Raw genomic sequence first — 26,188 nt, 5'->3', positions numbered from 1 at the left:
TATAGTTGAAAGTATATTGTTACTGAAACTTATAATTTTCTTGTCTGGATATTTTCTTACTCTGCGCCCAACAGTGATTGCAGAAAAGATTGAAATAAGAAATATTGTTAATATCAAATTTTTGTTTATGCTTTCAAGACTATAAATGTAAAAGAATTGAAAGAGTAGTTTAAATTCATTAAACTTATGGTTATGCTGTGTAAAACAATGTTTACACTGATCGTTTGTCACATTTAACAGGCTCCTTTAATTGATAATATTTTTCTGCAATAGAACTTTAGAGACCAAGATTTGACTTTTGGCCACGTTAGAGACTAGTTAGCTTAGCCCGGAAGGATATTCAAAGTAAGAATAGTATGTTAAACCAAGGACCATAAGAATGTCTATGTAACAATTTAGTGCAGTCGGTCTAGTAGTTGTTATTACGTAAAGTTATTGCTTTAGTGGGACACACATTATTGTAACACACACGCTAACACACAGAGAGAGACACCATTAGATTTTTGTATAATAGTGTAGATATAAAACAAACTTGTGTGTGAATGTATGTATGTACGTTGCACGTATATATAAGTACTTGTGGTTCGACGCCAATATTGAGCTTGCCGTGTTACCACGATCTAGAAAGAATATATATAATCGACTAAGGCACAGAAAAATATTGAGTCCAGAATAATGGCCATAAATATCCCCTTTTTACAGATTTTCTAAATCGTGGTAACAAGGCAAGCTCAATATTGGTGTCGAGATACAGAACTTTTACACGTGCGAATCATACAAAATTGCGTTCCAAGCAACGAGTGAATGCTAGTTCAAAATAAAATTAATAAACCTTATCTGCACTGAATTCTGCAATTTTTATATCAAACCGTCGTATAAAACAAAAGAATTCTCAAAACTAATAACTCATACTGCAAAACATTACCTCCCAAGAAACATGAGCATATGTCAACAATAGATAAAATGAAAAACTATTTATCACACAGAGTAAGAAGCAAAATTGCTGTACAATCCAAAGGTCTAAATTATTTCAAGTTACATATAAATTTAGTTCCGATTGATTTTTTTTCCAGAAGTCGAGGTTTCTCAGTTACATAAGTTTGGTTAGATGATCCGGTTAGATGCTAAGTTAGAAACCTTTTAAGTAAGAAAATTCCTAACACATAACCCAAAATCAATCTGTACTAAGTAACATTTCTATTATTAATTTTTACGTTTACGTGTTTACCGCTATGTATTGATTTATTTACACTTCTTCAAGATTCAACTTGTGTTTATTACAAATCACATGAAGAAAAGAACAGAAACTAGTCTTCGAAACGTTATCCTACTCTAATTGTAATTCTAAGACGACACATAAGCGTAACTCTGATTTCGAACTATGTCAGATGAATTTTTTTTTTTATCAAACTTTAGTAATTCTCCATGTCCGTGACATACAAGTTATGCGATATTCTAGGCAATAGGGCCAGTAAGATATATTGATAAGAGAGGGGGGGAGCAGTGACAGGTAAACGTGTTATTTCTTACACAAGGGAAGCACTCGAGTTTGATAAGCTGTCATCAACACCCTTCCGACTGCTGATAACATCTCTGGCATATTTAGTCCGCCAGCATATTGACTGAATTGCTCCAGAGTTCGGATCATTCAATAGGAAAAATCAAAACGATTCTCTCTAACTTTTTAATTCCATGTTAACAGAGTGTATTAAACAATTAAAGATGAAAACTGTTTCAATCCTTCTCCTTGTAAATAATTATTAAGCTTTATCGATGCGATTCCTATATCCGTAGCCTTAATCAGCACCATGACTGCTATGTTTGTCTAAGCAGTTATCTCCAGTTATACTCCATAGCAAGTTTTAATTTATAGAGCTAAATCTTTCTGTAGTTCAGTCTAAAAGTGTAAGAAGGTTTGGCCACTGATATATTAACTCTTCTTATATGGCCTGTAGATACATTACTCACAACAGCCAATTGGTCCCACGCTGCTTTTAAATAGTGATGGAAGCTGAAGCCCGTCTTAAACTTGTTGCAAGATCTTAAAATTTCAAGAAAATTATTATAGAACGCATTAGATTGAGAAAAGAAAGTTTAAGCAAAAAAGACCATATATGTTTGAGATAATTATGACTTATTTCCATTAAATCCAAAACATTTTAATGATTCTTGAAGGTATTTATTAATTGAATATACTGTACATGCCCAAAGTCATAAAAACGTACTTCACCTATAACATTTAATATTTTAATAAAAGTACACAAACAGGATATTGTGGTTATACAATTTTATTGATGTAAACATTCAGTACGATACCATATATAAATCTAAAAAATTATACAGCGGTAAAAGTATTATTGTGAACATGTATTGAAATTATTGGAACGGAATAAAATATAAAATTTAACGAATGTATGATTATAACCGAATATTCAGTTTCTAATAGGAAGTCAACTTTGATAAAAATGGGTTTCTTTGCTTTGTCAGGCTAATTTATGTATAAGGATATAGTGTATACTATTCAAATATGTAGTACATACGAGTAAATATTATATACATGTGCAGACTGACGTTTAAAAAATATTGGGTTACTGAATACTTAATTTACACATTACAATTTACAACATAATTTAACATTGTATAATTTAATATTCTTGTATTATTTCGTAAGCGAGTAAACCACTTTTATAATTGAATAACTATGATAATTTTACTATGCTTCCAACTGTAAACTAAACTAAAAATACGGCAATTGCGTAACAGTACATACAGATTAATTTTATGTTTTAGTTTATTCATAAAATTCTGTAAAATACATTTATACGAATGGATATTAGATATTTTTTATCTTAGGTTCCATAGGATATTTTTATTTTGTGGTATTTTAATTATTTCTGAAAGATATGTTACCCATTCAAGCACTTCCTGTCAAAATCAATTTACATACATTCTGTCAGAAACCTATTATTCCTGATAAACTTTAAAGCGTTAATAGACAGCGATTTTTCAAATAACTTGCGTCTTTAAAAGCCTAAAAATCATATTCTCCAGAGTAATAACCAAGACTGTCTCAAAACTTATATATAACGTTCGGTTATATAAGTTTTAAGACAGTCTTGGTTATATCAGGTCTGTATTTATCAGTAACACAATACTGCAATATTTGGTTTTTAATAATATTTTAAATGAAAACCCGTTGTTGTTTTTTATATTGTTACTGAGGTTTGACTTGCATTATTTTGAAGTACCAATAGATAAACAGGGCAACAATGTCACACAGAGGCTCACCTGTGAGCAAAACAATTTTTATTTACTAATCCTATGAATTATATGATTTTGCTCGACCCAAAATATTGTATTGATAGCCTAACAATAAATAGTACCTATTTCATGCGCAGCTTGTACTTTATACTTATAATAATAAAAAATATTATTATAAGTATATTTATAAGTAAATAAATATTTATTATAGAAATAAATCATACTTTCTTGTTCATGAAATATCCACTCTGCTAATATTTAAAACGTTTACATGCAGTATACAAGGAGAGTCAATCAGTAATCCCTTTTCGAAAGTTATATTTTTTTAAATCGTCGAGAAATGCTTTAAGTATTTTAGTGAGAAACTTCATTTTAACTACAGGTTTTTATATACCTTGGCTTTACAGAGAATACACTAATGTATGTAAATACCCATAGGGTAAAAGAGATGTACTCGGCCTCCAGAGGCGGCAAAGAGACAGTGGTGTTTGTACAGGAAGGAGAAATTAATAAAATGAGTCACAGTAAAACCTACAACATTATGTAATTATTATTTTTATCTTATCTTGATCAACATAAAAATCCATTTTGTTAATGAGAAACAACAATATATAGAAAGTTAATATATAAATTAACAAAATTAGATTTCGAAGACATCCATTTGAACAGTCCTAATTCACAGATTTAATAATGTATTTATATTATTTTTTAATAATACTTATCATTCCTTATTAATTCAGTGAATAGTTTTAATAAAAGGTCAAAGAAAAGTTTAATTAGTGCTGGGACATAAAATACTCAGGTATATATTGAAATACAGTACATGTTAAATTATGTTATACAACTGTTTGCTTTCAGCAATCGATCCATTGTTTAAAATCACACAAAATTATAGGTTGTGAACTTTGGTGAATTACAGTTCCGTGGGCGATAGCGTGCCATAAATGACTAAGTAAGTACGCCTGACCATATCATTACCTATACCTGACCACTGTTCGCCCATGTATTTATGCTTTATTTAAATGATAGACACGTACGATTTATTCTACTGATATACATTTTATTCTGCTTAAAACGATAATACTTTCTAATAATAAACTACGTAGCATAATTTAAGCCATAATTTTTAATTGAGAAGAAGTAATATTCATGTATAAAAAGTAAAGCCCTTACTCACTTTTCATCACTGATTCTCAAATACTCGAAATCCTAGAAACTGAATAGATAAAAAAAGCATTTGGTACATGTATTCTCAATGACTTAAATATAAAAATAAAGGAGTTTTCATAAATATCAAACATCCAATTGGTGCAACCTGTAGAAGAACTGTAGTTTGTTGAAACTTCTCGATGTTCTAGAAAGATTAAATTTAACAAAAATACATCTTATGCTCTCAAAAGAAATAAAACATCTTTCATAATATCAATCACGCATCAGGGTTGAAATAAAGTTACAATTCCTAGAAGAGCTATATTTTTTTTGCATCTTCCCAATGCCCTAGAAAGATGAAATTTGACAAACGCATGTACTTCATTCGTTACCTACGTAGAAATTGTAATACCATTTTCATGAAGATCAATATCACAGGGGTTAAAATAGGGTTTATACCCCTAAAAAAATTATTTTTAATTTCTTGCCTTCTCTCACTTAACACTCTCAGCATGGCTTCGGCACGGAAAATACCTTAGACCCGAAATACAACGGCCGAAAATAGGCCCTGGTGATCAAAGTAGACTTTTCTGACCAACGTATGTATATATTTCCTGAATCGATGCACGAAGTTAAACGCATACAACGTCATCAGGAATAAAGTTGACCGGAAGTAGTATATAGTATATATATATATATATATATATATTATATATGCATTTTATTATATATATATATATATATATATATATATATATTATATTTTCTTTATTGGGGGAACAAATTCCACCGGAGTACTTAAGACCAAAATTAGAGCACAATGGCTGAATATAGATAGATTATTGGCCGAAGTATATCTTGTAGATCTACATTAAGGTGCGTATTATTTTATTAATCGAAACAATGCAAACGCTACTAGAGTACCAGTAATAACTAGAAATAAGAATAAGAATAAGAAATATTTATTCCATTTGAAAATAAATACAGATATAAATCATAATTAAAAACTCGGAATTCTAGCCATCTAGACAGGTGGCGATTGGCTAGCACAGTTTATCAAACAAACTAAATTGGCATACAACAGTCTATATTTGACACTTAAACTGGCGGTCCACTGCAGCGCCTACTATATACACACAAAGTATCTACACAAAACTATTAAGTCAAAACTAAGAATTATAGATTATTTCTTGTTAAAATTAATACCCCAGTAAGTACCATATTTTCAAATTGTACGAAACAGAAATAAAATATTATATATTCTAAATTAACGCTACCATTTTCAATGTTTCAATCCACAACATAACATTTAATGGAAATTAAAATTACTCCCAAGATGAAGTATTACATCATTGTATAATACAATTTTAATTTACATCGAGTGTTATAATATATCACTGAATGATGCCTGTTTAATTCAGTAATTTCATCCTTTTCCAGCAACCAAATTCTAATTTTTTTTTAAAATAAATGTTTTTTACAAATAATTTTTGATTTGGTTTGGTAGCAGGTTAAACAATTTTGGACCTAAAAATACAAATGACTTTCTAAAGAATGACTTATACACTTTTGGTCTTTTGAAAAGACCTTCTGAAGCACCTCGCGTATAATATTTAAACTGTTTATTATTGTCATCACCACTTCGCATATAAAACGTTTTTAATACTTTAAATACAAATAGATATTTTAATGTAGTATTTTCAACTGTCTGAACAGAGGAAGGGACGGCTCACGTTTACATTTAAATGTTATTATTCTAATAAAGTGCTTCTGTATTATCTCCAGTGGGTTTAAAGCTTTATTACTAGCTCCCCCCCAAATTTCTATCCCATAAATAAATCTGGAGTGAATTAGTGCAAAGTAAAGGGTGCGCATTACAGGCCTCAGGTAGAATGTTCCTCAAAAAGTAAAATTTTCTGACGTTTCTTCTTAATTGTGACTGTAGATTGTCTGTATGTGGTTTTCCAGGATAATGATTCGTCGATTATTATGCCAAAGGTATTTGATTTGATTCACTTGCTCTATAAACTGGACATTTACCTTTATTCTCATTCTCGCAGTTAATATTTACGTGACATTTCAAGTTGTTGTCGAAAGAAAAAACGTTTAAGACCAAAATTTATAAATTTAGTTTTTTCGGCGTTTACTATCATGATATTATTTTCACACCACGCTTTTAATGACCGAATGTCGAATTTCATTTCCTCTAAAATGTTAGTCCAGTGTGTATTATTATATTGAAGAGCAATGTCGTCAGCAAAAGCTGTGGATCTTCCCTTGAAGGGAACGCATAGTAAATCATTCACGAATATTAAAAACATAGTTGCACTAAGCACAGAGCCTTGAGGGACGCCCCGGGATACAGGTTTTGAGTTTACTGGTAATATTAGCTGTATCACTTTTTGAGTTCTGTTTGTTAAATAACTTTCAAACCAGTCCAGCGCAACTCCCCTTACTCACTCCAGCAGCCTTAAGTTTTTTAAAAGTATTCCGTGATCTACTAAATCGAAAGCCTTTGAAAAGTCTATGAAAATACCGGAAGATTTATTATTGTTATTAATACTGTGTAAAACATTTTCCATAAGAGTTGTAATTGCGGTCTCAGTACTCTTTCCTTCAGTAAATCCGAATTTGATAGGGCGAGAAAAATTTTACTTTATTTAAAAAAGACAACAACCTTGCTTTCATACATCTCTCAAAAAACTTTAGAGAATACACATAATAGAGCGATTGGTCTGTGGTTCTGTAAAAGTTCCCTATCACCTTTCTTAAATAATGGAACCACAGTTGCTTGCTTGAATTTAGTAGGGAACTTTCCACTTAAGAAACTTAAATTCACAATAAATGCTAAAAACTTTGGAGATTTCAGGTTCAATGAATTTTATTAAATGAGTAGATATATTATCACAGCCGGTTGATTTCTTATTTTTTAGGCTTTTAATGATGGAAGAGATTTCCTTGATGAGTGACAGGGTTAAGGAACAGTGAGCGCGGCTGGTGCTGGGCAGTACCTGAGTGTGTCGGGGAGGCGGGCGGGAGGGCTGGTTATCAGCTGTTGCGCAACAGACACAAAGTAATCATTAAACAGGTTCGCTATCGCCTGCGGATTCTGTTCTATCCGTCCGTCTTCTAATCTTATCTTAGTTATTTGCACTCTATCTTATCTGGTCAGTTAAATTGTTTACAATTCTCCACTACTCAGAAGTGTTACCAGCCTGTTTTTGGAATAATTTATGATAAAAAAGCTTTTTTCGCGTTGTCAATTTCAAGGCAGAGTTTTGCTTTAAATCTGTTAACATAATTTTAGAAATCTAGATCAAATGGTCTATTTTTTTGTGTTTTTAACAGTTTATTTCTTTTCTCAATTTTTTTAAGTATTGTTTCAGTAATCCACGGACTTTTTGTTTTAGCTTTGTGAAATTTGTTCGATATTGTTATATCTTCCGTATTTTGCTGAATGCAGTTATTTAAAATTGAATAAAAAGAGTGAACAGCATTGTCTACATCGTTCCAATTAAAAAACACTACTCCAGTCTGTTGTCATCAACGCAGTTTTAACACCATCGTAATTTATTTTTTTAACAAAAGTTTTTTCTGTAGATCTATAGTTGGGCTTTTCATTTGATATGATAAGGGCTACTAAGCTGATGATCAGTAATATTTATGTGAAAAATTCCGGGTTTGAAATTGCTTAAACATTTGTGTCTTACAAAAATATGATCAATATTAGTAGAAGAATCCTTAGTTATTCTAGTATAATTATCAATTAAAGGAGTAAAACTATAGTTATACATGAGAGATAAATAGGCGTCTGTGTCTGTATTTGATTTGTTTATATCAATATTTTAAATCGCCCATAATTATTGAATTGGTTTTTAATCTACTAAAAATAGGTTCTAATTCAGTTAAGAAGTTGTTAACAGTAAACTCGTGTTTTCTATAAATTCCAATTAATGAAAAAGGTATATCGTTAAAACTAATTGGTAATAATAAAACATCTGCAGTTGTCATAACACAGTCTACTAAATTAGCTTTAATTCTGTTGCTAATATAAACTACTACTCCTCCTGATCTATTTAATATGTTACAATAAAAGAAAGAAGAATAGTTTGGGATTTCAAAGTAACATTTTTCTTCTTCGCAAATCCAAGTCTCGGTTAAGACTATCACATCTATGTCTCGTTTTAATGGTTGAATTTAAGCTAAAAAGAAGTTTAAAGTTCTTTCCGGAGACTTCTAATATTTTGATGAATACATAAAAAACATTTTTATAATTAACGATTTCAAAAAAAGTTTTGTCTAGAGTATCAAAGACACTACATACATTTAAGCTCATAAGGGTTTGTTATAACAGCAGTAAAATAAAACAAAAAAATAATTGGCCTAGCAAATAAATAGAAAAATAGTCTAACATAACAGATAATAATTAAATGCAAAGGTATTAGAGTTTAGCTGCTTGCAGATCTTAGCTTACTTGTAGTGTCTCTAGATCGGCTGCGCTATCAATTTTTTTGCACCTTTCTCCGTCTTCCTTCGCACAAATATTTTGCCGTCTCTTACTCCAGACGTACTTGAAAGCCCTTGTTTTCTGGGCAGCTTCCTTGGTTTTAGCTAGAAGCAGCTTGTTCTCAGGTGAAAGATGTTCGTTTACAAACACCTTGGCAGAGCTCTTGAATCTGGGTTGATCATGTTGAGCATTAGAGGCCGCATGCTCTTGTATTCCCTGATCCAGGTGTCCCGCTCTTCTTAGGTCGAGAACCTTACGATGATGGGTGGTGTCCTCTTCTTGTTGAAGGATGGGATGCGGTGGGCTGCGACGATATTCTCCTTTTTGAATTCAACCCCCACTGCCTCAGCGACACTTTCCAAGACTCTGAGTACGTTTTCTCCCTGGGTTTCGGGAATGCCATCAATCTCGACATTCTGCCTTCTTGAGTACTGTTCCAGGTTTCTCACTCGTACGTGGAGGCCGGAGATGTCCCCTCGTAGTTCTTGGTTCTCTTTTTTTAATTGGGTATTTTCCGCCTGGACTTATTTTAGTTCTTTCGATAATTCACTCATGACAGTGTTCACCTTATCCATGGAATCAGAGACAAAGCTAAGCGAGGTGCGAAGCTCGGCGTTGTCAGCGGTATTCTTTTTAAATTCTTCGAGCATTTCTTTCTTGAAACCTTCTATGGTGTTGATAAGAAACTCTTTAGTCAAGATTGATACCGTTTCTGACTTACCGCTGGCCACCGAAGAGGACTTTTCTGGTTTACACGTTATACAATACCAAGCACTCTTCGCACCACGGGTCTTTTGAGGCGCACATGTCAGGTGACATATGGCTCCGCAAACTTGCAGTACACCTAAGCACATGTTCTTCTCCACTCGGAAGGTAGGAAAACGCTGCAGTCAACCGGCATGTTCAAAATCGATCACTGATAACGGTAATATTAGTGAATTGTAATACCGACAGGTACGAACAGTTCGAAACGCACACGTGGAACGAGTGACCTTGAGCTCGGGAGCTATAGCGATAAGGTCCGCCCGGCTCGGCTGACTGACATCGACTGTGCTAACCGGAAGAAAAATTACAAGGGCTTATGTCTGCAAAACCGTGCAAATTAACAAAAACTGTATAATCCACTAAATAATACCTGGCGATTTTCAGCTGGCAGAATGTATTTACTCTACTTTAAGATAATATCCTAAGATCATTCAAACAAGTATGAGTATATGGGTGTTTATTACGTAAAGTAGTAAATTGCATATTGTAGCACCGTTTTACAGTTCTAAGCTATCTTTAAAATGTAAATACTCAAGATAAATTGGTTTAAATTGTTATTGTAATTAGTAGACAAAAAAGCAATTGAAAATTTTGAAATGCTATAAATACGATCCATTCACAGTCCATTCCATTTTTCATCGGTAATCCCAGTTAAAACAAAGTAAAAAAGCCCTGTGAAGATGACATTGCAGATTAAGCTAAAACGTCCTAGGTTAAGTCCTTCATACTATATTAAAATCCAAGGAAGTATCTTCATCTTGTGCGTTTACAAATGACTGGAACATGATATACGATAAAATTCATAATATATTCCATTTATTAGTTTGATCTTCTTTTCTCGTTACCACCATGGTAACCATGAGATTAATATAAATATGGCCACTTTTTGACAGAAAATTATTGAATCTCCCAATAGACAGACATACATTTACTATTTTCGATACCAATATAAAGGTAGAACGTCACACCGAATTTGCTTGCTCTTGGTCAACTAATTATTATGCGCACAGACAGAAATTGGATTTCGTTTATCAGCAACTGGAGGGAAAGGGTTCGGTGTCCATTCAACTATTATAAGTTTAATCAATCACAAATATGTCGAAGAAATGGTGAAAGTCAAACTTGACAACAGAACAAGTTGGACGAAGAAATGCAAGCAAGCATACATTCAATATTGTAGAGAATTGCAGATCGCTCAGAAGAAGCACAAATCTTAGAAGATGCACAATATTGTCACATAGCAAAGCGCATGATGCACACACCAGATAACGTGGACAACCTGGAATCAATTTCAGGACATTCAACTGCATGCTTGCACGCCATCTGAAACAGAAAAAGAGCAATGATCGAGAGGGCTAAAAGTCCAACGCCATATCTGTTTATTCTTTATTTTAAGGTAATAGCGTGTGTTATTGGCTGATTAAAAAAATTATACATTTTTAGGTAGTCCTAATTAATTATTATTTAATAAAAGTAATAGATGTATGTTTATTTTTAAATTGTATCGAAAAACAGTCATCATCAAGATTGATTTTTATGAGTAATTTAAATTATGTTGAAACTTATAAATATAATTTCCAAAGTTTAATAAAAATTAAGATTCACACTAACTTTATTTACAAATATCATCCCGAAATATATCCTATACCAATATTTATTTATAAAAACGGATTGATGAGGGATGATAAGAAAATTACTCTAAGAGGCTTTTAAGTAAGCGAAGTAAATAGGAATATTGAAATATTAAATGTTATTAATAGATTAATAAGAATAAATAAATGAATAATATAAGTAGTAAAAATGCTGTTAATATTATTTCAATTATCATTGAAATATTACATTGAAATCTTCGTCAGCATGATCATGCGATGCGACCTTCTGTCTTTGCGGATGATGCCCTTTTAGAGGATACAGATTCCACAAGGTTTCTGGGCATGTTCCTTGACAGAGGACTGACCTGGAATGATCATGTTGATAGCATCTGTGCTAGAGTTACCACAGGTATATTTGCCCTACGGCACCTAGCAAAGTTCTGTACCCTAGAAGTTCTAAAAACGGCCTATTACGGCCTAATCCATCCACATCTTGTTTATGGATTAAGACTCTGGGGAGGGTGTGCCAAAAAACAAAATGGAGCGGGTTTTCAGGCTCCAAAAAAAGCAGTCGGAATCATTTTAAAACTGAATTATAGAGAGTCGTGCAGGGCATCTTTCAGGGAGCTGGGATTGATGAAATTGCCCTGCCTTTACGTTTTTGAGGTGATCGTGTACTGCAGATCGAGATGTGCCTTGATAAGTGGCAGGGACGTTCACCAATATGAAACTAGAGGCAGGGACAATTTGCGAACTCATCAACGCAGACTGACATTATCGCAACACCTCCCTCAGCAGGTGGGTGTCAGACTAATCAACAAGCTCCCTGAGAATATAAAAAACTCCAACAACCTCAATCAATTCAAAACTCGTCTCAGACGCCTGTTGGTGTCTAAAGCGTTTTACTCGGTTGATGAATTCATGACGAGCCGTTGGGATGATTGAAAATCATGGATCCGAAGTCTGTGTCATTGTGTCGTGAGAATGCTGAGATGTAAGTATGACTGTGAGTGAATGTGTAGTTAGGATATATTTTACGATGCATTTGACTATTACAATACAATGTTATATATTGTCAAACACGCAATAAAGAGTTATTATTATGATTAAAAGTTCATGCGACAAAAAGCCACAAACAGTCCTCCCCTCCCCCAAAGATCACTAAAGGCCTTAAAGTGGACTAGTTTTTATCTCAAAAAGGTAATGTTATGTGGATTTTTTGACTCCTGAAAGAAACATTACAGATTCAAAAACTTAACCGCGAATGCTTAACAATTTGCTCCTTAACAATTGCTCCATATAATATATATATATATATATATATATATATATATATATATAATCTGCAAAATCATGAATGTAAATTATAGGTAAAGTATTATTTTCAGATGTTGGAAGGTAGCCCCTGTTGTTATGAAACTATCCAGGAATAAGCAAACACTTGAATAAATATATACTAGTGTTTACTAGGTAAACTGCATATTATAGCAGTGTTATCTAGTTCTAAGCTAACATAATTTAAACACTTTTGATCTGCATTATGTTAACTTGAAATTAATAAAATATTTGTACGTAACAAACATATCAAAAGTGAGTTAATAGATACCATACATGATGTCTGTTCTCCTTCCATCTTAGTCTTCTTTAGTAATTCCAATAACGCCATTTACAATTTTGTCTTGGAGCCGAGAGCCAAGTTCCATTGCTTAAGTTCTGTACCTACAACGTCTATCTGTTTTCCACCTCACCACTTTGATATATGGTATGAAGAATGCTTCGTATGCTACCACCAAGCCTCGGACTGTTACCCGCTGTCTGTCATGTGTCAGATACAATGGGTTTTTAGTTTGGTGAGACACAACTCTATCGTTAGTTCTTTTATTCTCATTTTTTACCTTTTTCCCATGTCAACACTTACCTCCAAATTTATTATAACGTTGTATTTTTACTGTAACAGTTACTCATTGCTTTATTTGCAAACGCAACCAAAAACAAGGAATCAACCGTGTGCTTGTTGAATAGGACTATTTTTGACAAACAAAAGACTCACCTAAAGCGCATTATGTCATAATTATTGGTGATAGCTTTCATCGTAGGGAAAAGCCTCTCAGGCCTAATAGGGTTAAATAACGAACATTGTAGTATTTATAGACATACTGACTGCCAGACAAACTTTAACATTGTCGCTGCATGTTGATTGCTAGGCTTCTCTACGTTCAACCAATTAATAGTAGCAAGACTGCATCTGCTTCAAATATTCTTGTAGCGGCCAATTCCAGCAGATTACTCGTGGGAGAGAAAATGTTGGCTTCCTCGAGCAATGGAGGCGCACGTAAAGAGACAACATTGTCCGTGGGTATTTTTTAATACATATAGCTAAATTAATCTGCTTAATATTTGAGTAGCAAATTCTATTCACATTTATATTTATATTAAGTTGTTCTAATTCAATTAATATTCTACTAGATTTTACTAAAATATACTAAATAATACTATAGCTATTCCCGTAAGCCTACTGGCCACACTTCTTTTTCGAAACTTTAAATATAATGTTCACGTTCTTAATATAAGTACATAATTAGAATTACTGTTTCACTACTAATCTAGGATCCAGTAGTTTACAGAATGCTTTTCAGTTTATGCTTTGACACCATAATATTCTTAAAGAAATTAGAATATGTAAAATTAAAAAACCAAATTTATATGTTATATTATTAAAAGTGATAACATTATTTTCCTAGATTAATGAACGGTTTACTCATATTGGGCCTAACTAAATCTGAGACGATATTGTCTAGTTGGGCGTACGTTCCAGTTGATCTTTATAGCAGAGTGCAGGATACCTGTCAACCTTTTGACTAACACTGTGACTCAGTAGCAAGGTCAAGTGAACACTCCACTTGCTCTAGAGCCAATAGGGCCACCCTTTAAATCTGACAGTGTTGTTTATGCTTAACTATCAATATTGGGTATTTACATGAAATATTAAGTTACAGCTTAAAATATGAAAAAGAAACACTGTTAAGCTTAAGAACTAACATAAGAACTTAATATTAAGAATTGGATCTTAACTCAACATTCACAATGATGTTAAGGTCATGAGGTTCATTCAGTTACAAAAGAAAGATTTGAATTAAAAGAAAAATAAATAAGAATCATGAATTGCTCAACCTTTTGTCTTTATAAATTGCAATTGAAAGATTTAAATCCTAATTTTAAGACATATGATCTTTACTTAGTTAAGTTGAACTCACTAAAAGGTTTCTACGTCTACGTACCACTTGATAGATATTTTTTAACTACCGTGCATGAAGTCCTGTCTCCGTCCATGTCGGTTTTTATCAATAATTCCAGTTAAAATAACAAGTAAAATAGCCCTTAACCATTTTAGTCTAGTGGGCGAGTGCCAAGTTACTCCACCTAAGAACCTACAGCTTGTAATTGTCTACTACCTCACTATTTTGATATATGGTATGAATATACGTACACAATTCAGTAAGCGTTTCTTAATATTGCAGTTATATTAAATTTGAGCTTCAAGTGGGATAATGTGTTAAACGATACACTCAGCCGGCTTGTAACACAGTTGTGACGCTTGTTAAATATTAAACCACTTACCGACAACTGCTAAGAAAGTTTTAAGTGGAGGACTACTGTAGTTGTACCCGATTGAGTCCCTGGGAGAGTTCCTACCGGTGAGAACTTGGAACGAGGGGAATCTATTGTTCTATTGTTTATTGATGGTAACAACACTGCGAAATATACTGTACTATAAACTAGTAAGAAAGTGTTTTATGTGTTTCCACATATGTTATTTTTATCCGTTAGAATAACATTTTAAATATACTCACAATAAACATAATTAATAAGAGATGTGACTGAAATAAATATAATAACATTTCCTAATTAAAATACAGTAATAATATAAGACTACGAAATTATTAAAAACTGGTTCACATGTCGGTTTTGTATAATTCTGTAACACTATTATTTTAGAGATTTCCACCAGGCTTGAGCCTATTAGACAGTAAGATTACGCGGATAACAACTTTATTTGATATGAATTTTATATTGAGAAACACAATCTGTAATTATTATCTCTAAATTTTAGAGCCAGAAAATGTGTCCTAGAGTAATTGAGTAATGTATCATTCTGCTCTGGAGATATTATTGGCAGCCATTCTGCAAGAAGAGTGATGTTCCCTTAAAACGTTAAGGTTAACTTGAAAAGCGCTGTTTGATAGCCGCGAGGAAACTCTCAGTTACGTAACCGTGGTAATAAAACCTTAATAGCTTTGACAAGCAGGAACTTTGGTTATGGCATAATCCTTTGTTGACTATCGTGGATACAATGTTAATAGCACATTTACAATAAATGTATCACATGGTTCAAGTTTGTTGTATGTTGAAATTTCACTTAGCTGAAAGTCTGTGCAGAACTTAGCTCGTTAGTCATGTCAGGTAGCCTACTTTAATTATCAATATCACGGCTTTTTAATAGTTTTTGGTAACTGTTATGATCTGACTATTGCACTATGTTTTAATAAAATTATTTCTTTGTGTTTTATTTATCATCAAAATTACGTCCGTCCTTATGAACAGAATCTTACGAAAATGGGATTGTACCATCACATAATCTCATGGTCAAAACATGGAAATTTAAAGTAAAAAGTCAATTTGGGACCACCTGGTTCTTTTATAAAACAGACGCGAAACTGTTTTATAATCTACTCATCTATGGCTAAATGAAATAATCCAGAATAGTTGTAGGGTATTATAGATCCAAAAGGTGGAGGTTCATAGGCGAAACATTTGTCTACACAATATAAGTAGACAACTTGAAAATCCACATATTTACCTAAAGTTACCGTTTATAACGGATGGAAAAAATGTATAGCCAATATAATTTTCATATGCCCAGAGACAAAAACAGGTTCTGCATAACTCATGAGGTACTGCTTTACCTCTAGAGCAGAGATAAATAGGTTACTAGACTACTCTTAATCTTAAAAGACTACTTCGGTCAACAATTATCTACTCTTACTTCAGTTGATGTTGTTCCGATATAAGATGAAGAGTGGAAAACCCTACATTAAGGTAATAAAACATGTAAAAATAATCGTTCATAATAAATTTGGAATGATTAAGATCTTATCATATTTCGGACTGTAAGTCTGGGAAAGAATGGTTAATTTGGACATTTTGTCCCATAAATGTTATATGCATCGTCATGTGAACCAGTGTCGAGTACCTTATGTGCATACATTCACAGCTTTGTTGTAGGTGTTATAACTGCATTAAAATACTATTTCTAATGCATTGGATTGTTTAAATTAGTGACTTGTGTAATCTGCAGTAAATATCAGATAGTAATTTTGCCTACGCAATCTACATTACAAGACCAATATTTTGTAACATATAACAGGTTATTTTTGGAACTTCAGATGAACGTTTCAGCAACTGTTTATTATCAGTTCAATTTGGATTATGTTTCTTAAATATTACAATAACTTTTCAAAATTCTAAAATATTCCGGGTCATGTTTCCAATTTTTCTCCCAATAAAATTTATCCTCGGCCATCAACGAATACAAAAAAATCTGCTGCTTAGGTCCAGCCATTCCTGAGATTAGTCATAGTAAAAAATTTAGCAATTAAATTTTATTTACAACATTAGTGAAGGAAATTCTGAATAGGATACAGGATATGATTACTTTAAGACATGAAAACAGATATCCATGAAAATTAATGATATTTTGTAGTTTTAAGTTTTAAGCTCTGATAATAATTATGTTCTAGAATCTTAAGAAACATCTCATTAACCATTAAAATACATATGTATGAATACAATATTTGGATGAACGTTTTCCTCATCCAACTCAGGGGTAAAAGTAGCAAATGCTTCATGTACAAATCCTGGAAGGTCTACGGTCGTAAAATCTGACAGCCACTTTCACAACCCAATGAAACCTTAACGGTTCTGGCGATCGTCCAAAACATATTAGTAAGACAGTTTAGTGGCGCACATTGTGAAGCAAGTAGACTAATAGAATTTTTAAGGTTATGAGTACTTTTTTCCACAATTACTATTTTCTTGTGTGTTCTTGTAATATTATAGATTAAAGTGTATATCCATCTTTTCTTTTTTTTTTTATTTTTTTTTATTATTATTTTAAAAGGAGAAGCCGATCCCCTTTTAAGCCTTATTCTGCCCGTCCTCATGTGCCACTGGCCTGTGCGAGGATCTTATCAAACAGAATAAGGGGGAGAGTCGATACAGTACAAGGTCAATGGTACTGATAAAAAGTGCAAGGGTCACAGACAGGATTCGAACCTGCGCTATCTCTAACTCAGACTCAAAGTCCGACGTCTTAGACCGCTCGGCAATCGGCAACTCCCAAGTATTATATATTATCTTACACTTGTAAGATATAAAAACACTTTCTCAAGGTATTAGGGATATGATATTTAAAAATTAAATTAATATAATTTCGTACTCCATGTAGAGAAGTGAAAATAATAAAACAGGTTAGCGTATCTCGTTTCTTTCTGCCCACAGCTATCTCAGCGTGAAAACCATCGGTCATAATGACGTGGAAACGGTTTGGGTACTCTAAACGGTTGGAGTACAAAATATAAGAACTGTCTTAGTGAGCGAGATCATTTTGTAAACAGGACACTTCCATTGCATATATTTAATTTTAAGTCCATTTCGTTCAAAAGGTTTTGTAGTCAAAGAGTGAGAATACTAGTGTTTAAAAATTCTCTCTAAATTTGTTAAAATAGTGTTCTATAGGCCAAGAGGATCCAAAGCCTAAACGTAAGCAATAGCCTATTTTGGTTTACTAACTGTTTCTTTCCGTAATTTTTAATTAAAATCTCATACATTCGAACTAACCAATCATTTAACTTTATTCAAGCATCAGTAAATTCTTTATGTTCACTATATCTATCAATAAATAATCTTGGTCGAGCTTGAGAATTAAATTGCCATATACAGCCCATGCTGAAGATTTAAACCAAATAATGTAAAAATTTACCAGAAACTTATAAACAGTTGTTGTTAAAAAGGTATAAAATGAATTAAAATTTTAAGTTCAACATTGTATATATACTCAAAAACAACATAGTTCTGCAAAATCATTCTTGGTATCTTGTAGAATGAGTGAGAAAGTTTAATTACTGTCTATCCGTTTGACTGTCTGTTTGTGTATCAACCCGCACAATATCTCGAGAAGGAAGTAATCTGTAGAGCTTTGTACAATTATTGTATTCTATACGAGTAAGATAAATTTCTGTGATGATGCATGTCACTCCTCCATATTTGGCTGAGTATAGCGAACATATTTACATTAGTCTTTCGGTAACAGTGATGAAAACAATATAATCGCACAATACATAATTTGTAAATAAATTGATTACAATCATATGAAATTTAATAAGGTAATAACACATTTGACCGATTGAAATGAGCAACAGACATGAGATTTTGTCTGCAGCGTTAGCGAAGGTTGTTCCGTGACACGCGGTGTGGTGAACTCCTACCATGTTTCTAGAATAAGTTTTCACGAGGCTAAGAAATGAGTATGTAACATTTTTATAAAATCAGTTAACTTCAAGATAAAGCTATCAGTGTGGTAAGTATATTATGATATAATGTTTATTTATATTGAAATAGAGCCAGAATGATCCTGACAGGTAGGCTAGCTTGGGGTTGGAGGAGTAAGGAAAGCTAATTGATTATCTAGAGGTTCAAAGCTGTATTTGAGCCGTTGCCTTTGACAATCTATGTACATGCGGTTTGTTGTCGGATCCTTGTTATGGATGTTTGAACTTACAAGATACCCTCCGCTCACTTCAAAAATACTTTAATCAATTCTCTTGGATATTTGAATATTTGTTTTATGTTCAAGCATAACACGATAACTCAGAAAGTGATTTAAAAATTCCTCTTTTAATTTAAACAGTTTATATACAAAGAAACACCACAATTTTTTCACTTTTAAACATCATTCACACCTAAACGATATACATTTATTTGCATTAATTGATTTATTGGTAATGAAAGAGTTATTTTTGTAAGGTACGTAAGTTAATTTTCATTGTTTAGAGAAAATACCTATTATCTTTAAAAGAAAGTGTAATAACGATTTGGTATAATTGTACCATAAAGTACATTTACATACCTACAATTGTATGTATTTTTGAAGTTCTGTTCCTAATAGAGAACTAAAAGTATTATTTAAAATTGATAACTTGAGTCACTTTGAAAACTCAATAAATTTTAAGGCGTTTTTTTTTTGTTTAAAATATTAAATAATGAATAAGATTAGTTGCCAAATACTACAAACTCAAGCCTTTAATGAGTAATGATTATTATCACATTATATAAACAAATTAATCATTCGTCATCATCAATGGGGAAATCTTCAGTTACTGGCCATTGTACAAGTTCGTTGAAAGGTCTTTGTATTATTCAATGATATATGGCATTACTTTCTTTAAGCTTAAATTTTTTCAGGAGAGAGTATTTGTGTATTTGGTGTATGTTCTAGCATAACACGATAACTCAGAAAGTGATTTTAAAATTCGTCTTTTAACTTTAACAGTGAAAAATTCATGGAAATACCACGAATTTTTCATTTTTAAACAAAATTCGCAGCTAAACGACATAAACTTATTAGCATTAATTGTTTTTTTGCTAAAGAAGTGGTGAATTTTATAAGGTACGTAAGTCATTTTTCATAGTTTTGAGAAAAAAACCGTTTATCTTTTTAAACACGTTTTAATAACGATTTGATAAAATTTTATCATAAAGCACGTGTATATACCAACAATTACATATATATTTGAAGGTCTGTACCTAATATAGAACTATATAAACGATTTTAACTTGATGGCTTTAGACCCTTTTAATACTCAATAAGTGATTGGGGTGTTTTTGGTTAAAAAATAAGAATGGTATCATTAAATAGTGAATAAAATCATTTACTAAATACTCAAATTCTGCAATATGTACGTAACTATTATTATTACATTTCAAAAACAAATAAATAATTTATCATCATCTTCAATGGGGACATCTTCAATTACTGGCCATTGTACAAGTTGGTTGTACAACTTGTACAAATATATCATATATGTTTTTTTCTTCAATTTTCAATTCTTATGTCTTTCTTCTTGATAGGTATTTTTCTTTGTGGATATGCTTCTTGATTCGGTAAGGGTAATATATGAGCTTTATTGAGATTAAACGTGTGTACATTCTCAAAGCCACCAGGTCTTATATACTCACTTGACTCGATAACACCATTGTGCTATTTTGAAATACTAAATTGCTCTCTCTTTAAAGTTTTGGAAGGAGCCTGGTTTCAAAATAAATTGATGTTTTTTGTACATGGAGTGCCACCAAGTATAAAATTCAGAAATAATGTCAGTATTAACCGGGCGTAACTGTTCCTGGATGTTTTTTCACAGCACTAGCAATGATTTGACAAACTTCACGCGGAGTGTAGATATGGTCATATTTCCTTAATGTACCATACTGAACTTTTGCGGTCACATGGGTAGTAAGAATGACCACTTAAAATGACCACCGTGAGTTGGCGTAAATAAAATATTTCTTGGATAGTAATCTTCGGAAAATTAACATTCCGCATGTAGTCATATATCAGGTTTAATATATTTCCATCTTCCTTACTCTTTTTAGTAGATTCACTACCTTTGGACCATTAATTCTGCACTAGCAACTTTTTTGCAGTATCATCCAAGTGAAGAATACGTTTTTCCTCATAAAAGCGACAAGTGTTGATTTGAGGTTTTCCAAACTTTAGAAAGATATTTGGTATTTTGTTAAGGTATTTCACCTTATAGAAGTCATACATCTTTTGGATAGATAGTTCAGATTTATACATGAAATTTTGAAAAGCTACAATCTGTGTAACTTTCCTCCACGTCTCATGTATTCTTTATCTGGTAATGTAAACTTCTTGGTACCATATCGTTTTTAAACTTCTGCAATGTACGTCCTCTTTCTAGATTTAATTTGACTGTCATTTAAATTATTAGACTCCGCTCATTTTGCAAACTACAGTGACATAACCTCCTAAGTGTGGCCAATCACAACATTACACTCAGGATAATAAGAAAAAGAAGTAAACAGAAACAGCTGTTGAACATGGTTTGAAGTGCTACCAACCGTTGAGTGTTAAAATGGACCTAAGTAAACTCACTTATTAGGTACCTTTTGTCACTTACTAAGAAAACACTAAGTGTGTGTCAACTACTAAACTGTAGTTGGAGAAAAAGCAATAATTACAAAATGTGAAAAATCGACCTTTTAACAATCACCTGCTCTAACATTTCTAGTGAACAAACAAGGAAAACAATGAGCGACATTACTTTGCATTAAAGTGAATCCGAGTGTATTTGTATCGTTTAAATGTCACACCTAATGATCTCGTGTAGTCATAGAAACAATATCTCAGGGGAGATATCCTACGCTAGAGGGAGCAATATTAAAAGCGTGTTAGCTTCAAAGAATATATGGAAAACAGGTAGGGGTAGTCTCTAAAGAAAACTGAACACATTTGAATAATTTATGGTTTACCTTAACCTTACGTAAATTGCATATTATAAGGAGAGATATAAAAACTATAGTTTCGTACTATGCATTTAAAGTACTCAGGACCAACCTTTAGAGAAACCGAACACGTAAGTGATTAAATTTAACGGTAGAGTCAGAATCTAGTTGTCATGCTAATGTGGCCTATATGATAATCCAACGCATTTCATTCTAAAACTATGCTATTTATAGCACTTTATTTGTACTTACATTTTACCTTTACTATTGGCTATTAAAATATAAGTTTCACTTAACTGTAGCTATGGTGCAGACGTAATTTAACGTAGTCTGGATGCTAATATAAATTATAGGCTAGAAAGTCTATTTAGAAAATAATAATTAGGATTGTAGCGTATCTAATAAGTGTATTCTAAAGATTATCGGTAAATAATGCTTTAATATTGTAAGGATTTAATAAATCTAAATAAAGAAGCACAAATAAAAAATACAACTCATCAGTCACAATTCAACGGACCGAAATAACAGAAACTTGAAGTTTGCATAGGAAATATTTAATCCAAGGAGACCTGCAATCCTTTTGCCAAACTCATGTAAAGGTATCTATACTCAGTTTACATTAAACGTTTAAATACATACGCACGCACGAGCACGCGCACTCTAGTGCTCTCAGTTGAAGTGGCCTCGTCTGCTGCGGCTTCAACAGAAGTGTCATCCTCTCCAACAACTGTGAACGTTTAATTATTGGCATTAAAAGAAATCCCTATTGCCGCAATATAATTTGTAGACCAAGCATGGAAGCAAGTGATCGGCTGCCATTATTTGGAGTGGACCTGTGTGCCTGGCAGGGGGTGGCACACCCTTGTTGAGGCTAGCAAGAACCTATGACACTTAGGGAACGAAGCCCACCAACTCCAACAAGTCATTTCCCGCAGTAGACTAGACCTATCGAACTAACTTTGCACCCCAGAATCTCGACATATGCGGTTAGTGATGTGCCGCTCCTGGACATCCATAAGGTTGCCCAGATTTAAGTGCCACATCGGTTTTTGCTGTGACCGTTCTGATTCTGTGTACGTTCAACTAGAAGGTGTAAATCAGCCATAAGTGAACCCTGCTGCGAAAATAAACAGTTACAAGCATATACAGTAGTTTCTAAAGGTATGGACTTGATTTAATTCTAAAAAAAAGAAATTATTGTTTTGAAACATATTTTCTTAGAATAATTGGATTTTATCGTATATTTATCAAAAAATTGTATTTCGAACCTCGCGTGAATAAAAACCATGTATATGAAATCTTTGTTCTAAATGACCTTAACATTGTAAAACATGTTTTCATTTTGCTCTATGGTCAATTAATAAGTTAGATATAAATATTCTATTTCCCAACTTTAAACAATATTTATCTTGAAACATACATACTTACATACACACGATCTAAATATATCTATATAGGAATCCATGTACATAGGTGACCGTATGGAAATATTGACAATGTAACATGGTAAATATTTAATACACCGTAGTTCTACACAGTATTTAAAACTACACAATACCTTCAAAGCGTTGAATACCTATATGCCACCAACATATATTGCAGTTCTGTGACATTTTGTTTCTAAAATAAACAGATTTCTTCCTTGTAACAAGAAAAATTTCACCTATAAAATTACCTATAGTATGTAATTTTCAAGTCTCAGAGACGTTTATACCAAGACGTATAGCACAGACAAATAAAACAGCACTGTGTTAAAAAGGACCTATTGGGGCCTTATTAAGGAATTTTTAATTTAATTTTTACATGTTTGAGTATTTTATAGGGCTAGCAGTACTTCTCACGTGTAAATTATTTTATTGAAAATCTGTCTGAACATGCTGCAATTCACACATCAATATAAAAATTATTTAAATGTATTTTTTACTAGTTGCATATTTATTTAAAATTTGTGAACAGAAAAACATATGTTTCTAAATAGGATTTAGAGATTATTTCCTTATATTATTTCAACACTGAGCATACTACTTGCAAATATATATACACTTATACATTTTACTATATAAACTATAAGTATACTATAAAACATTCTCGTGTTAATGGGATAGTTTTCATAACAAATTTTAGGAAATATTAGGTTTTTTAAGATCCTATGTATAAAACATTTTATTTGTCCATATAAATGTAAAAATGACTACTTAAGGAATGCATTAATAGTGTTTGGTCATTAAGTAATTTACCACACCTTTAACAAGGAAAAGTATTTTTTATTGTCTGAGGTTTTAAAATCATATATTTTATATTAAGTATAATATGTGTAAACAAGTATATGTTAACATGAGAGGCTATAAATTACGCAAGAGGATAACTATTAGTACGTCTGCTCCAATTATCAGTGCTGGGAACATCTCATACTCTAATGATAAGGCCTAGACTGTCGGAAGCTTTGTTGAAGTTTGATACGAGAATATCATTACACTGAATGTCATACCCTGATGACAGCAAGTTATTAACCTGACCATCAATCTTGCTGCGACAATTACTGTAGTCACAGCTGAGAACCTCCTGGCGTGTGATCTATGGACTTGCGGTACCCAGGGGTGATCTATATCGGGTGTGAATAGCTTCGCGATACCCTCCTATTGAATTTTTTTATAAATCCATCAATAGTAAAATATTCGATGAAATCGATTATAAAGTCTGCTACAGATAAATCTGCACAACGGGATATTTAAGGAACCGACAGAACGTAATGAAAGAATCCAAATCATGCCTTTTGACCCTAAATAATACAGTTCTTCACAAAAGGACCATAAGTACGTTCTAACTTTTCTACCATAAGATATCTTGGACCGAGAGGAATCTATATGCCTCAAGTTTCTGGGACATTCCAATCAAGGGTTGTCGCCCAGAAGTACGTTATTAATAGGATAAAATCCCAAACTTAATGCTTTAATGTGTAATTTAGTAACCCCTGTTCTAGAACGAACCGAGAAAGATTTATAAACAGCTGAGATACAGGTATGTTGGCAAACACCTTTGTATGTATATATCTTCTTAATCTGGTAAACAAAATAGACTAAACTGTGTACCAGAAATATATTGGCTGAAAGTAAATTACAATGGCAGAATTAGGTGTATTATCAACGTAGTAGCCTTCTCAGACTTGAGCATAGGTATTATAGGTCAGTTTAATAACCCTCTTTCACCGATTACTAATGTGTGTGTGTGTGTGTGTGTGTGTGTGTGTGTGTGTGTGTGTGTGTGTGTGTGTGTGTGTGTGTGTGTGTGTGTGTGTGTGTGTGTGTGTGTGTGTGTGTGTGTGTTCTTAATAGGGGAAATAAGGCAAACTCACCTATATCACCAGAAATACATTAGATTGAATAAATTACAGTTCCCATAGGTATACACTTTTGACATATTTTCGTGATCGGTAACAAGCCAACAATCCCAACTCAAGCTTGGCGTTAGTAATTTATGAGCTCGTATTTAAGATAATAAAAGGACATGAGCAACTTCGAAACATCTTAACTTGTTAACCAAGAAAACTGACGTAGTAAGTACCTAAAGTATGCCTAATTCTGTTTTTAAACTACGTGGACCCCAATCGTCCATTACTGAAAAGCTAAGAACTTCGAAATGAGGATTTCTCCATAGTGCCCTAAAATAGTTACATTTGTAATGACATTGTTTGAGCTATTCAATACAATATCGTGGAATGTTGCAGAGTAATTCGATTTATATTAATGGTACTTATAAAAGTTTTTCACTCTCCGACTTAAACTTCAATCTAAAATGGTTCAGGAGATTAGAATCGCTCAGTGATTGTTATTTATCTCATTAGCCATTTAAAAAGAATATAACCATGGTGTCTCTATTTTATAACAGAAAATTACGTACGAGGCCGCGGGTAACTGCTAGTAAACAATAAAATAGATTAGACAGACCCGATGGCATTTCTCATGGAGAATTGTTCCAAACAATTTTCCTAACAATTAAGGACAATTTGACACAGACACATCGAAAAATTAAAAATATTCTTTTATGGCTAACTATGATCTTTTTATGTATGTTTCACTATTGCTTTACTATACTGGCCGTACCTTTGAGACAATCAGTCTACATAATAAGGTAGAGATATCGATGGTGGCAGAAGTTGTGCTGTTTAGTGGTACAGTTAAACTAAGTTAACTCAAGACAGGACCAAGTTGAAGTCAAGTTCCAGTGTCGTAGACCAGGGACTACTGTAGTTCTAGACCTTACTGCTTGAGATTGCTCTGTCCATAGTTGTGGAACCTCACGAACTGCCACGAACACATAATACTCGTACTTAGTT

The sequence above is a fragment of the Homalodisca vitripennis genome, chromosome 1, assembly GCF_021130785.1.
Source record: "Homalodisca vitripennis isolate AUS2020 chromosome 1, UT_GWSS_2.1, whole genome shotgun sequence".
In the NCBI taxonomy this organism is placed as follows: Eukaryota; Metazoa; Arthropoda; class Insecta; order Hemiptera; family Cicadellidae; genus Homalodisca; species Homalodisca vitripennis.
This window is presented reverse-complemented; position numbering follows the sequence as displayed.